At 46.6% G+C, this 16080-nt stretch overlaps 1 long non-coding RNA gene across 1 annotated transcript; it reads right to left on the bottom strand.

The window, feature by feature from the left end:
* Positions 1 to 5992: 5992 nt before the first annotated feature.
* Positions 5993 to 7254, bottom strand: LOC127298689 (uncharacterized). The gene is made up of 2 exons (XR_011744672.1): positions 6418 to 7254; positions 5993 to 6347 (listed from the first exon to the last, which is right to left on the bottom strand). It is a non-coding gene; the product is annotated as an uncharacterized lncRNA (long non-coding RNA).
* Positions 7255 to 16080: the final 8826 nt, after the last annotated feature.

Here is a 16080-nt window from a genome sequence, read left to right as displayed (position 1 = left end):
AGGTACCGGAGGTATCATCGAAGCCTCTCCCCAGGAGGTCTCGGGAAAGTAGTGCCGAGGAAGTCGAGGCGGCGCGGCTGCTGATTTAGAGAAATGGAAGGCGAGCGTCAAGAAGAAAATAGAGGGCGAGCCCAAGCGCATATTCTCGACAAGGAAAAGCAGTGGGCTAAGTCATTTTTGAACACACCGTCCCAAGCCGCGAAGAATCCGCTCGACGACTATTTACGTGAACTTCGTAGGCAAGCACTCGCGTTCAAGAACAGGAAAGAGTTGGCGGAGAAGAAAGCCTTGAAGGACGAGGCCGAGTCAAAATTAGAAAGGGGGAAAGAAGTTGCCCAGCTCGGGGAACAAAGTAAACAATCGATCGCCCCGCTCATAGTGCAAGCCGCCGATCCGGATGCCCCGATATCATAGCAGCTGCGGCAAAGACATGGATTGACCGTAACGAGTGCCGAGAACAAGCGGCCGAGTTAGGTATCACTCTTCGTGCACCGCTAGGCCTTGATGAGGCGCCAATGAAGGACGTAGTATTTAGATATGTGAAGAATGGCCCTCTCGTCGAGCCTGCGCAGGAAGGGGATCTACCTCGACAAATGCTAGGTCTGCTAAATTGGTACAAGGGTTACATAAAACATAAAAACGCCAAATACTATATCTATGCGGAAGTTAAATATGAGCATCACTTCAAACATTACCGGGTACAAATTCCTCTCGAGTGAATTGTTCCAGCTGTTCAATCTGCGCGACCTCGAAAAATCTATCATCGCTGCTACGTTCGTAAGTGATTTATTAATTTCTACCCCATCTCGCTCATTGCCTCGCACCGTCCTAACTATCTTGTTGTGTACGCTATTATGCAGAATGAAGAAGCGGGAAATGCGAATAAGGAACATCCATGATGTTGGGTTCATTGACCCACACATCGTTAATTCACATGTGTTAGAACACCACCCCGCCGACGTGGAGGATGACCTGTGGCGGTTTATTAGAAAACGACAACAGTAAAAGTGATATTCTATTTCCTTACCATTTTGGGTGAGTGTTTCTGTCTTGAGCACATTCTCTTTTGTTTACTCCATGCATGGTATGTGGCTAATCGATGAGTTATGCATGATCGTGCATGTATCGTGTCCGCAGGTTCCACTGGATTCTTATGGTAATTAAAGTTCAGACCTCCTCGCTTCTCGTCCACGACTCTCTGAATATGGATCCGGCGCTTTGGGGCGACATGAGAAAAATGATGCAAAAGTAATTATTTTCATTCATTTGCGCTCTATATCGATCGGCCTATTTCGTTCATCATTTCCTAATATCAAGTAACTAATTAATAACTCTCTTGTTTATTTAATTTTCTTTGCCTCGTAGGGTTTGGAGACGGTTCGTAGATACCAAGGTCGGTGAATTCAAAAAGAGCTACACTTTAAAATGGCAGTGCGGACGATCGGGGATACTCAGCCACCGGGGACCAATCTATGTGGATACTATGTTTGTGAGAGGATCCGGAGATACCGCAATGAGCGGGACCAGAACTGTGAGAACAACATCCTCGAGGAATAACCTCCGGAAGACGCTTAGTCCGTAAGCTCGCTCCGACCACTTCAAGAGGAACTAGCTGGATGGTTGGCGAGGGAAGTCATCGATCCTAGAGGAGAACACTATTACGATGACGTAGAACTTTATATGCACCAGAATTTGTAACTAACTTGTTCAAAATTGTATATGGTCATCCGATATTGAATATATATTGTATATGGTCATCCGATATTGAATATATATTGTATATTCATCTTGAATTCTTTTTGGTTCTAATTTCAAATTTGTTTGAAATTGTACATTCATATGCATGTATGTATACAGTACCGTAGAATATGTGAAACTCCTTCAAAATTAAAACCCAAAAGAAATAAAACAATACAAATTAAAAAGAAACCAGATTTAGGGGGAGGGGGGCTAAAACCCTAAACCTCAAGGAGGCCTTTAGTCGCGGTTGGCCAGAAGAACCGCGACTAAAGGTCCTCCGCCCGGCGCCGCCATGCGGCCCACGTGGATGGGCCTTTAGTCGCGGTTCGTAAGGAACCGCGACTAAAGGGGGGGGCCTTTAGTCGCGCTGCTTTGGTCGCGGTTGCGCCACCGCGACTAATGGCAGTTGCCAACCGCGACCAAAGCCCTTTTTTCCACCAGTGCTCCATAAAAAAATTCCAAAACCAATAATGGTGGCAGCTCATCATGAGGACAACATTCAAGCATTTCAGAGAATCTACGGTAACATTTTATCAAGTCCTCATTTAGTAGAGGTTTAAAATTAATACTAATGCGCCTTGTCCCATAAATTTTATTCTCGGGATAAAAATAAGTTACAAAGGTAATAAATAAATTATCCCAATTCTTAATTTTGTCCGTTGGAATTTTTTGTACGAAATGAGTGCATCTTTTTCTAATGTTATACCAAAGAAGCTTAGTCTGACATCTTAGTTAATAAAGGCATTCATTTTAAAGTTAGAACATACTTCATCGAAATAAGCAACATGTGTATATGGTTCTTCAGTTATGCGGTTTAATTTCAGTGAAAGTATTAGTGTGCAACAAATCAAGCAAGTAAAGGATTGATTGCATACCCTTCGAGGTTTACCTCCGCTGTGCATAACCGAACTGAAACCAAAAACCAAACCGGAAAAAATCTAACCGAAACCGTTTTTTGGTTTTTACAGTTAATGGTTATAGTTTAAGTTAGTAAAAGGTGAAACCGAAATGCCATCGGTTATTTCGGTTTTTTACCAAAAACCGAGGTTAAACCGAAATAAACCGAATGCCTAGCCTAGCACAAAATCGTGCATTCTAGGCCAGAATAACTTTGCGTGCTCAGTTAATCTAGAACGTAAAGTGAGTAATATACAAGTTAGCTGCTGCAGCGTGTTGGTTTTGGTCCCTGGTTGTTGTCACGGTAGGTTGCTAGTTCGATAGTTCGATTCCTTAGTACATCTAGATGACCGGTTGCGCCCCGGCGCAAAGATAAAAGCAAAACAATATTATAACCATCATTTTATATAAGCATATTACAGAACATAAGTGGTGGAACTCGTATGCACATTAGGTCCAATAACATGGTCGCGCAGACAACAACATTTCATAGCCAGGTTGACTGCCCATCCACGTGGAGCTACAGCAACATCCGCTAGTGTCCCTGACGGTTCCTTGCACCCCTCCTATATCCTCTTCCGACCCCTTGGACCCACCCAGCATCCTTGCCGCTGTAGTGATTCTCAATAAAATTTCGGTTAGCTCTACTGCAATTCGGACAACAATTTCAGTTAACTCGAGGTACACAATGAAGACATCCAGGCAAACAACGATCCAGCTAAATGTACCGCAGTTCAGCAAAACAGTTGAAATTTTGATAATGGCTTTGACAACAATGATCGGATACATGATTTTTCTTCCCACTCAAAAGTAGCAGGACATGGTTCAGTTCAGCAGGAAAACAACATCGAAATAATTGTTCAGTTCAGCACAAAAACAGTGTGTTGTGCAGCAAAATAGCAGAAGTTCTGGAAAACGACAATATTACAAGGATGTAAACAACACCAACACATTGCAATACAGTTTAGCAAAAAATAACAACTCAGTTTAGCGGTAAGCAAAAATGGAAAACACTACAATGAAAGATTGTACAAGCAAAATCTGGACAGCTCTACTTCAAAAAATAAAATCTGGACAGCTGAAATTTCTTAAGGATAAATTCTACAAGCAAAAACACAGTTTAATATCGAAATATTTTCTTACATAGTCATCAAAGTACATAGATTCCTTTCAGTATACAAATAATACTAAAATGGTAGAAAAAAAGCTGCTTTAGAAAAGAAAACATGTACCCGCTATTTATCGGTCGTTATGGTCATAATACAACTATTTGGAATTCGTATTTAGAACTTAGTACTTAGTATTATCATAATACTATAGTTGCTGCAACATGTGTACATAAAGCAGTAAAGCGCATGCACCAAAAGAAACATCCCTTGGTTTCTTTTGAGGCACGTAATTAAACATGACAGTGCAAAACAAAGGCAACACTAACGATATCGGTACCGTTGTTCAGTCCACTGGGTTACTATGAAGATCACTTAAAGAAGAGGTCAATTGGACTTGACTCGTTCAGCTTACAGTTTATATATTTGCACAATTATAGTGAACTACACAAAGGCTTACTTCAACTCTAAATATTCAATAGTGTTCAGAAAATGGATGGGATTAATATCGAGCAAACAGTACAAATCAATCACTAAACCACCAAGGGAAATTAACAGTTCATACATCTCAGTACGAAAGGCACCGCGGCAAAATGAAAATGCCACTGGGAAGTTAAAACTATCTCTATACATACAAGGAATTCCACCTCGTAAATAGGAAACTACTACCTCTGTTCTGTATTAATCAATGCAGCTACACACACTACTGTGCTGGGTGTTGGTTCCAATTAGCGTCAATTAAATATGAATGGACGGAGTATAGATAGATGCTTTTAAATATGACCTGTGTTGTAATTGGTAAAACAAAGCTGAATATTCCACAGTTTACTTGAAACAAAACCAAATATGAAATAGCACCAATAAAATGATACCTGAAGCAAAAGTGGGGGTAGTTTATCAAATTACGCACCCCCTATATTATTCGAGTACTAAACAAAACAAAGTAACCTAAGTAACTAACTGCACATGTGGTTGCATGAAATGGCATTCATCAACCTGATCATGTCCCAAGCCCTATGCACTATGCAGATAGCTAACAACTAAACTGAAATAATCATATCTGTCACGAGTGAACAAGAGCTCACCAGGGGAGGGGGAGATAAAAAGGGGAAACGAGGAACAGTGAGCCTGCAAACTAACCAATTAGGTGGTTTAACAGAATGACTGTCAGAATTACCGAGAGTTGCTTATCTAAGTTACATACGGCAATCAAGTTTGCTAAATGAGAACTCATCCCACAATGCATTGGTGTATACATGAATAAGAAATTGAAAAAATAAATCGATTAGCATGCTCGCGAACTGAAACTCTTAAAACTGCCTTGCTAGGCCCAACCCCTGTAATATTTGTGGCACGCATTCTGCAAAACCTTAGGCATCTCATTGAAGAAAGAGACATGTTGTGAGTCTTAACTCCCTAAACCGTTTGTGCTTTTATTTTGAGGTGCAACTTGTTAATAGGGAAGCACAGTGAATGTGTTCCAAAAATTACCTAATAGTATTGGATACTTTCTTTATTTATGCTTGCCTGATGACATGGAGTAGCAGTAGCAAATGCTCGAAGAAAACGGAATTTTTATCCAAGTACTCAAGCAAGAACATAGTGAATGAGTTCTCCGGTCACCTGGACCCCAACTGTTTGGACATGCAAAACCATAACAGAAGCCAGCCAAATTGTATCATAGAGGCCTGCATCTTTAATTGTTTGAACAAATATCTCATCCACTTGAAAGGCGTGAACGGAGAAGCTCACAATTAAAACCAAAAAAAGGAGTGAACCTATAAATCTGTTAAAAGTGCAACATAAATACTCACCTTCCCACGCGAAAGAATGTGGATAGCACTGGGGGTTTGCCTGGAGCGACGACAATGTGCTACCACGATAACACGAGCTCATACTTTTTGCTGGTCGCTCGATAGCCATTGTTGTGCTTTAGCTGAGGCCGTGCACACCCACCTACAGCCGACACCAGGAAGCCGCAAGAATAAACTTCAATCGTTTTTGGCATAATGTGCTTGGCTGGAAGCTCTACATTTAACCTGATGAAATTTAAGAAGAGTGGTGAAATTAGAAAGACATATTCCGCAAAAAACAGAATTGCGACCAAACATAGGAAAATACTAAAACTATCGCATGGCAATAGCGGTAAGCCATCCTAAACCTGATAAGGAGAAGAGAATAATCCTAATTAGCTCGGGTTGAATCAGCTTCAATGGGTAGGATACTATGCCATCGGGCTCATCAAGATCTGTACAAGGAAAACTATCAACCATTCAGATTATATATCATGTTGGCACAAATACAATCCCAGCAAAGCGGCAACTAAACATCTACAGAAAATCTAAGTCAGGAACAGGGTGTTGTCAGAATTATTTTCAACAAGCTAGCTTAACTTTGTAACCAAATTATCTACTATTGGTGCAGAAACCCCAGTTTTTGGTTGCTAATTATTTTCAACACCACAGACAGATCACCAAGCACACAAAAACATCATGAGGCAGTACATAGGCATAAATTTAAACATGCATAAATCATTCTATCCCCAACATTCCTGGGTGCTCACTGATGAGAAAAGGAAGATATTAGCTGTAAACTGTAGAAGACCTGGAGGTCAGGATAAAGTTGGTATAGTAAAGAAGATAGGGGAAAAGAAAAGAGTAGGGGATGAGTATACCTGCAGCAGCAATATACGACATGAACAACAATGTTTGTTGCTACCCTGCAGCGTGCTTCAGGCTCCGGTTCAGCCAGCCCACCGCTGGGCTGGGGGCGGGTGGGGATGGGCGGCACCATGGAATGGATGTGTCCGAGAAAGCATGTGGATATCACTGGGGGTTTGCCTGGAGCGACGACAATGTGCTACCACGATAACACAAGCTCATACTTTTTGCTGGTCACTCGATAGCCATTGTTGTGCTTTAGCTGAGGCCGTGCTCACCCACCCGCAGCCGCCGCCAGGAAGCCGCAAGAATAAACTTCAATCATTTTTGGCATAATGTGCTTGGCTGGAAGCTCTACAATTAACCTGATGAAATTTGAGAAGAGTGGTGAAATTAGAAAAACATATTCCGCAAAAAACATAAGTGCGACCAAACATAGGAAAATACGAAAACTACCGCATGGCAAGGGCAGTAAGCCATCCTAAACCTGATAAAGAGAAGAGAATAATCCTAATTAGCTCGGGGTGAATCAGCTTCATTGGATAGGATACTACGCCATCGGGCTCATCAAGATCGGTACAAGGAAAACTATCAAGCATTCAGATTATATGTCATGTTGGCACATACAATACCAGAAAACCGGCAACTAAACACCTACAGAAAATCTAAGTCAGAAACAGGGTGTTGTCAGAATTATTTTCAACAAGCTAGCTTAACTTTGTAATCAAATTATCTACTATTGGTGCAGAAAAAAGAGTCAACTCAAAGGTATATAATCCCCGCTTCTCTAACCAGAGGAAAACTTCAGATTGGTGTTCAATCCTTCTAAAACTTTTACCATGAAATACTAATATATTAAACATATTTTTTTCTAAACCAAATAATTTCATTTGATTTTTATTTCTATGGTTCAGGTGAACAAAAGGGACAGTGTTTTGTTGTTGAATTCTTTCGCATTGGACTGGACGAAAGCTACTACTTCGAGGATTAATTGTCTATAAGCTGGCCTCCTCTTCACTGAAGAACACAAATATCCATATGATGTTTGCTTCACATATAACGGCACATGTAAGGGCATAATCGATCAGAATGAGTGAAGGTTGAAGCTTTTATTGTCAGGATTATATAATTGCACAATACATCTATTTAACCAAAGATTTCGTGAGTTGCTGAGTTTCTGTAAGTTGGATCTTTTATGCACAATACACTGTAAATTGCATTATTCGGAACCATGTACATCGGTACAAATCCAGAATCTGACCTACAAGTCCATCATTGGCAACCCAAAGATAAGAATTACTATTAACCTTGCAAGGATAGCACTATGGACATGAAGGATCAACTTATTAAGAGCAGGTTGTGGAGCATCTCGTGCACCCAATATTCAAACATATGCTGAATCTGACATGTGTTGAAGACTGAAAACACTCAATGATACAATAGATTTGAACCAAACTACTTTAGAATTGTGGTGTTGAAACTAAGTTGTATCACATTTATCATTCTTAAGGTTTTATTCAAAATTAAGTTGAATAATGGAAAGTACACTTATATTTACTATGATATACTTATAACTTAAGCACTCAGAGCAAAACATTTAGGAGGTCTAGTTTTGTTAACCTTCTCTTCAGTACTACCAATGTCAACAAAGGCATTATCTAAGATCCATTCATGGAGGAACATTAGAGTTCACTGCTTTCAGAATCACCTACCCGTGGCCTCACCGTTTACCAAAGAAATAAATCTGGTTTGATAGAACAACATGATAATCATAGAATTAGTCCACACATACCCTGAAGGTTTAGAATTAAATCTGTAAATGCCAAAAAAATGCAAAAACTAAGCACTCACCAGGAAGCTTTGTTGGGAGAGAAGCAAATCAGTTGCACGAATGGATCTGGAAAGCCAGAATGCACAGTTAAATACACAAATACCTCCCTGTTATCACCAGAATTTGACCGAGTCAGAGGTGGGCCGCGATCAAGATGGATTTGAAGAATATACATGGGAGAAATATGTGAATCGGCCTTTATATGTAAAGTGTGGGCTAGTTGGCCCGTGTATCTGTAACATATTAGGATACGTGTCGGTTAGTTAGAGTTTTACCCGTGCACGGTTAGGTGCACGCCGCAATTAGAAAGTCCCTCGGACTATAAATATGTATCTAGGGTTTATGGAATAAACAACAACCAACGTTCACCACAAACAAATCTCGGCGCATCGCCAACTCCTTCGTCTCGAGGGTTTCTACCGGTAAGCACCATGCTGCCTAGATCGCATCTTGCGATCTAGGCAGCGTAATGCCTATCCCCGTTGTTCATGCGCTGCTCGTGCTGAAGCCTTTTTGATGGCGAGCAACGTAGTTATCGTAGACATGTTAGGGTTAGCATTGTTCTTCGTATCATATGCTATCGTAGTGCAACCCTTGCATGTCTAGCCGCCCTTACACCTGTCTCAGGTGTAGGGGCGGCACCCCGCTTGATCTTTATTTAGTAGATTCGATCCGTTACGGTTGCTCCTTGATTCTTCAAGGATTAGTTTAATATCTGCAATAGTTAGGCCTTACAAAGGGTTGGAGGATCCAGCGGCGTGTAGGGTGTAGTTTGCTAGCCCTAGACAGGAAGTTCCGAGGATCAACCTCGTGTTGGTTTTTAGGCCCCGTCTAGGATCGGCTTACGATCACCGTACGCGAGCGCGAGGCCCAATCGTGAGTAGGATGATCCGATTATGCGGTGAAAACCCTAAATCGTCGTAGATCTCATCAGCTTTATCTTGATCAAGCAGGACCACCATATATTCGGACACCTTGTCTGAATCATGGGTGGATCGGCTCTTTGAGCCGATTCACAGGATAACCTGAGAGCCGATCGAGGCTCGTATTTAACGTTTACGTGTGTGCCCTGCAGGAAACTAAGCGAGGCATCATCCACACCTTCCTGACCAGGTATAGGTCAGGTGGCACGCCCTTGCAATTAGCATCGGACGTGTGACCAGGAGGCTTTGCGGGCCGTCGCTCAGAGGGACTGGGGCCAGCCGCAGCCCTAGTTGTTCCCGGCTCTACTGTGTTGCCCGTCGCTGCCCGCCGGTGGGTTTCTGACGTCAACACATTCTGGCACGCCCGGTGGGACCATCTTCGACATCCACCGCATCGCCATCTACATCTGAGATGGCGGAAAGCACTCCGGTCAAGTACGAGGATCTGACTGACGAGCTCAAGAAGAAACATGACGAGATCAAGACAGTCCTCGAGGCCGAACTCATCGGCTCCTTTGGAAAGACCCATTCACACGATGTCAAGCTCCATGGGAACGCACGTCCATGGCCTGGCGTCAACATGGTGGATCTCAGCCACTCCGTAAGGAAGCCAGAGTTCTCCTCTGGTATCAACATGGCAGGGCTTGGAAGCCGCCATGGCAGAGATGAAGCAGAAAGCAGCCACTCCCGTAGCAAGGATAAAGAGGAGGCCGATCCACGCGACCGGCCCCAAGATGACGATAGACGGTACCTAACCGAAGGAGAAGTGGGAAGCATGCAGTATCAACGTCCACTCTCTGCACATCCCTTCAACAAATATGAGCACCAGTATGACCGACGCCAGCGCTACGACGTGGACGATGAGAGGTATCGTCGGTCTGATGCAGAGGGTAGAGGGTATCGTCGGCATGATATGAACGACGACAGGTACAATCATCACGCTAGAGGGAGGTCAAGGGAACAGGATGACGTGGATAGGCACTGGGACTGCCCCTTCTTCAGACACTGCTGGGATTCAGGAATGAGCCGATTGCCCACAATCGGCAACTGCCCAGAATGCAAACAAAGGAAGAGGGATACAGCTAACGTGTCCGTGTTCAAACGTCTAGGGCCTCTCCCGCCTCGGTACAGACAAGTGGAGCCTGCTCAGGTGGAAGATCTCAAGGAACTAGAGGACGATGATGAAGAAGACAAGTATCATCGGCCAAGGTGGTGTCCTGATGGGCTCAGCCGTTCCCAGAAGCGAAGGGTTCAGCGACTACGTGGATTGGAGGAAGCTGAAAGGTTATACCTGCACACGTTGAGGAAGGCGCGGCCTGACTTGGCCGCTAAAATTCAGCGAACCCTGGACGAAGAAGGTCGGCCACAAAGAAGAGAGTGGCGCCCCAAGCAAAGGAAAGCCGATGATGAAACATCGGCTGGCACGAACATGGTGTTTATCCTTCCAGCGGAGTTTAGCGCTCCAGGATTTGACGAAGCACCCGTGGCACAACTTGACTGCGGCCCACGGCCGGTCATCTTCGAGAAGCCACGAGAAAGAAGCTACAGGCATCTGAAGGCCCTATACTTGCGAGGTTACATCAATGGGCAGCCTGTCAACAAGATGTTGGTAGACACCGGAGCGGCAGTTAACATTATGCCATACTCCATGCTACGTCGGTTAGGACGCTCCAGCTCGGATCTGATCAAGACAAACGTGACACTGAGCGATTTCAACGGACAAGCATCTGACGCACAAGGTGTTCTGAGTGTGGATTTGACCATAGGAAGGAAAACTGTCCCTACGACGTTCTTCATCATCGACAGCAAGAGTACCTATGCTGTCCTGCTAGGGAGAGATTGGATCCACGCCAACTGTTGCATCCCATCCACGATGCACCAATGCCTGATACAGTGGGATGGAGATGAAGTAGAAGTCATCCACGCAGATGATTCAGCCGAGATTTCAACGGCTGGCATGAACGTTTGGGAGACATCAGGCCAAGAGCCACTCTCAGGCATCAATTTGGACGACTGCGAGCGCATCGACGTAACAAAGAACGGGGTTAGGCTGGTTTTATCCACCGGCCTGACCGTGTGACAAGAGCAACATCAATGAGTAAATGTGGCGATGCCGATCCAAGCGATCGGCCCCAAAGGTTTCTGAAGGAAGCAAAAACCTTCATCGAGCAAAGCAACGTGGAGGCCGATTCCAGCAATCGGCCAAAATTATCCTCGACATACGTTTTGTCTGTGTTGAGCATTGGTCCAACAGATGCCTGAAAAGCCGATACCATCAATCACTTGACAGAATCGGCTCGGGGGGCACATAGACGGATAGAACACGAGGATACGAAGTTGGAAGTGGCTGTCAAATGCCCGGCAGCTCAAGATATATTCTTTGATGATGATGGGTATGGAAGTATGGGGGCCGATACATGAGTAAATCGGCCGTGAAAAATTGAATTTTTTTAAGCACAGCCGATGTGCAGACATCGACTCAAGGGTGGCTCAGCGGTGCCAGCAGAAGCGAGCAGGTGACTTGGCATCCAGAGATTGTGGAGAACATCACTGGAAGTTGCGCCAGGATGCCAAAGATGATGAGCCGATAGGAGCAGCAAGGCGCAAGAGTTGAACTGGAAAAGCTCGGGGGGCAGTTCGCCCTAGAAATTCTTCGTTCTGGCAAGCCGATTTTGTTGAAATCGGCTAGCTCACTATTGTCCTCGCTCTGACTGAGGCTCGGGGGGCAGCTTGCCCTGAAGGATCCTTTGCTACAGGAAGCCGGTTTTGTTGGAATCGGCTGGCTCTGCATCACAACTTGTCTGAAGCTGGTGTTGCTAAATTATCAGTTTCAGCATGCAAGTCGATTCAGCGACAAACCCAGAGCTCTGTTGAAGACACCTGCCTAAAACCAGATTGCTAGCCTATGGGGTCGGCTGGTAAGATTCATAATCGGGTTTTATGATCTTTTTTGAGGTGTTTCATGATGCAAAGCCGATGCACAGTCATCGACTCTAGTACAAGCACGCAAAGTTGCCAGGTTGCCGGTTCGGCGGGGCTATCAGGGGAGTGTTGGCATACAAGACAGCTTTTTGCTCATTGAACTGTGGGTGATCATCTGCAGTATCGGCTGACAACGGAAGAAAGGTGATTGACTGGTTGGCCCCGCATGATAGCTCTCTCAAACATGATCGAGCCCGGGTCTGTATATCTGAATTACGTGTCGTCATCACTGTTTTCACCTCGGCTGAGACTCGGGGGGCAGCTGGCCTCGTGGATACTCTGTTTTTAGAAGCCGATTGGAGAATCATCGGCTGGTCCCGCAACGCAATTACTCTCAAAGGCGATGAGTTCTTGCAAAAGAGAGATCCATCATCACCGATGAAGAATTGACTCTGGGCTATCTGGTTGCTGTAAAGGAACAGAACAGGAGATATCTGTACTACAGGAGTCTCGGTTTCAACGGCAAGTTGTTTCAGCAGTGTTTTTAGGACTCTTTGGAAGGCATGGTCTGCCTCATTGTCCACCAGGGCTCCGATTCATCTGTCAAAGAAATGAAAAATGGATCATGAGAGACCGGTGCGTTGTCATCGGCACATTAAGCATTGGCTAAGTGACGATCGACGGGATCAGTATGAAGGGGCAAACCGGCGAGATCAGTATGAGGGGAAATCGGCTAAATTGGCATAAGGGAAATCGGCAGAATCAAATTGGGGAATTTCTTCATAAGCAAGATTTCTTACAAAAAGAGCTGATTACTCTCAAAAGGAAGCATTAGGGGGTACATTGCCCCATCTACTACTGGTCCTATGCTAGAAGTCCTATCTACGGGCCGTCACTGCCCTCGTCATCGCCATCGTCGCCGCTGTCGGCGCTACTCCCGGCGGGCTCGTCGTCGCTGCTCCAATGGCCGCCGACCGGGCCTTCGTTGTCCTCGTCCTCCTCTTCAGCGTCGTCGTCGCTGTCGAAGTCGCTGAGGTTCCCCGACCAGGGGCAGAACCGCTTGGCCGGCGGCCCGTCGGAGGAGGTGTCGTCCTCATCCTCCTCCTCCTCCTCCTTCTCCTCCTCCTCCTCCTCGGGAGAGGTGAAGTCATAGGAGAAGCGATCGTCGTCGCTCTCCTCCTCCGTTTCCCCGTCGGCAAGGAAGCGGAGGTCGCTTTCCCCGTCGGTCAGGGACTTGTCGTCCTCCGACCAAATGGAGAAGTCATGGCTAGACTCCTCCCCGGCCTCAATGGCGCGGCGGGTGTTGGCTGCGTGGACCTCCGCCGGGTTCGGCTCCGGCGTCGGCTCGCGAGACGAAGAGGACTGGGTGGAAAGATCCGATGAGGCAGAGGAGGAAGAGGACATGGTGGCGCAGGAGGGCTTTCGGAGTGCTAATGCGAAGAAGATGCGGGAATAAACTGTGCGGAGCGGTTAAATAAAAGGGGATATAGTGGAAATTCAATGCCACAGCAGTTTCCGAGGAAGTGGTGCCTAAAAAAAAAACTGCCAAGTCACGCGGAGAAGTTGAGAAGGCAAGGCATCATGATGACGGATACTGCAACGGTTCTGCCACGACATGACCCAACGAAGGAAAGCAGAGTGATTTTGGAATTACCAATTCCAAAACCAGGGGGGCATGTGTTATCACCAGAATTTGACCGAGTCAGAGGTGGGCCGCGATCAAGATGGATTTGAAGAATATACATGGGAGAAATATGTGAATCGGCCTTTATATGTAAAGTGTGGGCTAGTTGGCCCGTGTATCTGTAACATATTAGGATACGTGTCGGTTAGTTAGAGTTTTACCCGTGCACGGTTAGGTGCACGCCGCAATTAGAAAGTCCCTCGGACTATAAATATGTATCTAGGGTTTATGGAATAAACAACAACCAACGTTCACCACAAACAAATCTCGGCGCATCGCCAACTCCTTCGTCTCGAGGGTTTCTACCGGTAAGCACCATGCTGCCTAGATCGCATCTTGCGATCTAGGCAGCGTAATGCCTATCCCCGTTGTTCATGCGCTGCTCGTGCTGAAGCCTTTTTGATGGCGAGCAACGTAGTTATCGTAGACATGTTAGGGTTAGCATTGTTCTTCGTATCATATGCTATCGTAGTGCAACCCTTGCATGTCTAGCCGCCCTTACACCTGTCTCAGGTGTAGGGGCAGCACCCCGCTTGATCTTTATTTAGTAGATTCGATCTGTTACGGTTGCTCCTTGATTCTTCAAGGATTAGTTTAATATCTGCAATAGTTAGGCCTTACAAAGGGTTGGAGGATCCAGCGGCGTGTAGGGTGTAGTTTGCTAGCCCTAGACAGGAAGTTCCGAGGATCAACCTCGTGTTGGTTTTTAGGCCCCGTCTAGGATCGGCTTACGATCACCGTACGCGAGCGCGAGGCCCAATCGTGAGTAGGATGATCCGATTATGCGGTGAAAACCCTAAATCGTCGTAGATCTCATCAGCTTTATCTTGATCAAGCAGGACCACCATATATTCGGACACCTTGTCTGAATCATGGGTGGATCGGCTCTTTGAGCCGATTCACAGGATAACCTGAGAGCCGATCGAGGCTCGTATTTAACGTTTACGTGTGTGCCCTGCAGGAAACTAAGCGAGGCATCATCCACACCTTCCTGACCAGGTATAGGTCAGGTGGCACGCCCTTGCAATTAGCATCGGACGTGTGACCAGGAGGCTTTGCGGGCCATCGCTCAGAGGGACTGGGGCCAGCCGCAGCCCTAGTTGTTCCCGGCTCTACTGTGTTGCCCGTCGCTGCCCGCCGGTGGGTTTCTGACGTCAACACTCCCTGATCTAGTTTGTTAGGCTTTTAGATCTTTATATTGTCTACGTCTGCCTATTTAGATGAGAAGATTGGAATTGGAGAGTACATGAAGACTGGCAGCAAACCAAAACACAAGATCGAAACAATCACTCCTTCTGCCTAGGTGCGCCCCTCCCACTTTTGTATTGATTATCCAATCGGCCAGTGTTCAGGTCGAGGGGGGAGAGGGAAAGGGGAGAGACGAGTTTGAGGGTGGGTAGAGAGAGCACAGGCTGAGAGAGAGGGAGACTGGGAGCAGCTCGGCTTGGCGTATGAACCGTAGCCATCGTCTCTGCTCGCTGCTCGTTGACATCAAACCCTACAATTAAAATAGAATCAGAATGAGGAGCTCACATAGATGTACGCGGGCTTTCCTTCCGTAGCAGCCGCTCCTCCTCTTCCTCGCGTCCAGTCTCCTCCTTTACTCTCCCCCGCGCTGGGCCTCTGCTCTGTGACGCCATAGCACCTCGGAGGGGATCTGAGGGGGAGGCGTCACCCTGGGCGCCTAAGGTGGGGACTGGGCATGGAGGAGACGCACTCCATGGCGCTGGCAGACGACGGCGCAGGGGGTGGTCGGCCATGGCGTGGAGGAGCCGTGACGGCGGCTGACGTCGATGCCAGCGACCTGGAGGAGCCTCGACGGCGGCTGACGTCGACGCCAGCGATCGGCGGCGACCCACGGCGCCTCCTCCAGCCCACGACCGTGGCCGTCCGGCTCCATCCAGGGGAGAGGCGGCGCGGCGCTCGCCTCCACGCACCTCCGAGATGCGCTGGTCCAACGCCTTCTGCGACTGGGAGAGTGCCTCTCGCGCTTCTCCAGCGCCTGGGGAGTGCCCTCTCCGGCCTCACGCGCGGCTGCAGCGGGAGAGAGAGGTCGGCCGGCGATTGGGGGAGGAGAAGAGACGTGGATTGGAGAGGAGAGGAGGAGCGGGGAGTGGGGAGTGGATTGGGTGTGCCCCCGATCTAGATTTTCACCGTCAGGCGCTGGAGACGAAAGGCGAGCGAATTAATACCCGTAGCTGTCTCTGACCGTTGGGCCCCAGACATAGCTGGACCCAGGCGTCATGGACTCGTAGGGAAGATGAGCAGGTGAGGAAAAAACTCACCGATCGGACGGCTGCAGTTGAAAGAACATTTC

This window comes from Lolium perenne, chromosome 5, assembly GCF_019359855.2.
Source record: "Lolium perenne isolate Kyuss_39 chromosome 5, Kyuss_2.0, whole genome shotgun sequence".
In the NCBI taxonomy this organism is placed as follows: domain Eukaryota; kingdom Viridiplantae; phylum Streptophyta; class Magnoliopsida; order Poales; family Poaceae; genus Lolium; species Lolium perenne.
This window is presented reverse-complemented; position numbering and strand designations above follow the sequence as displayed.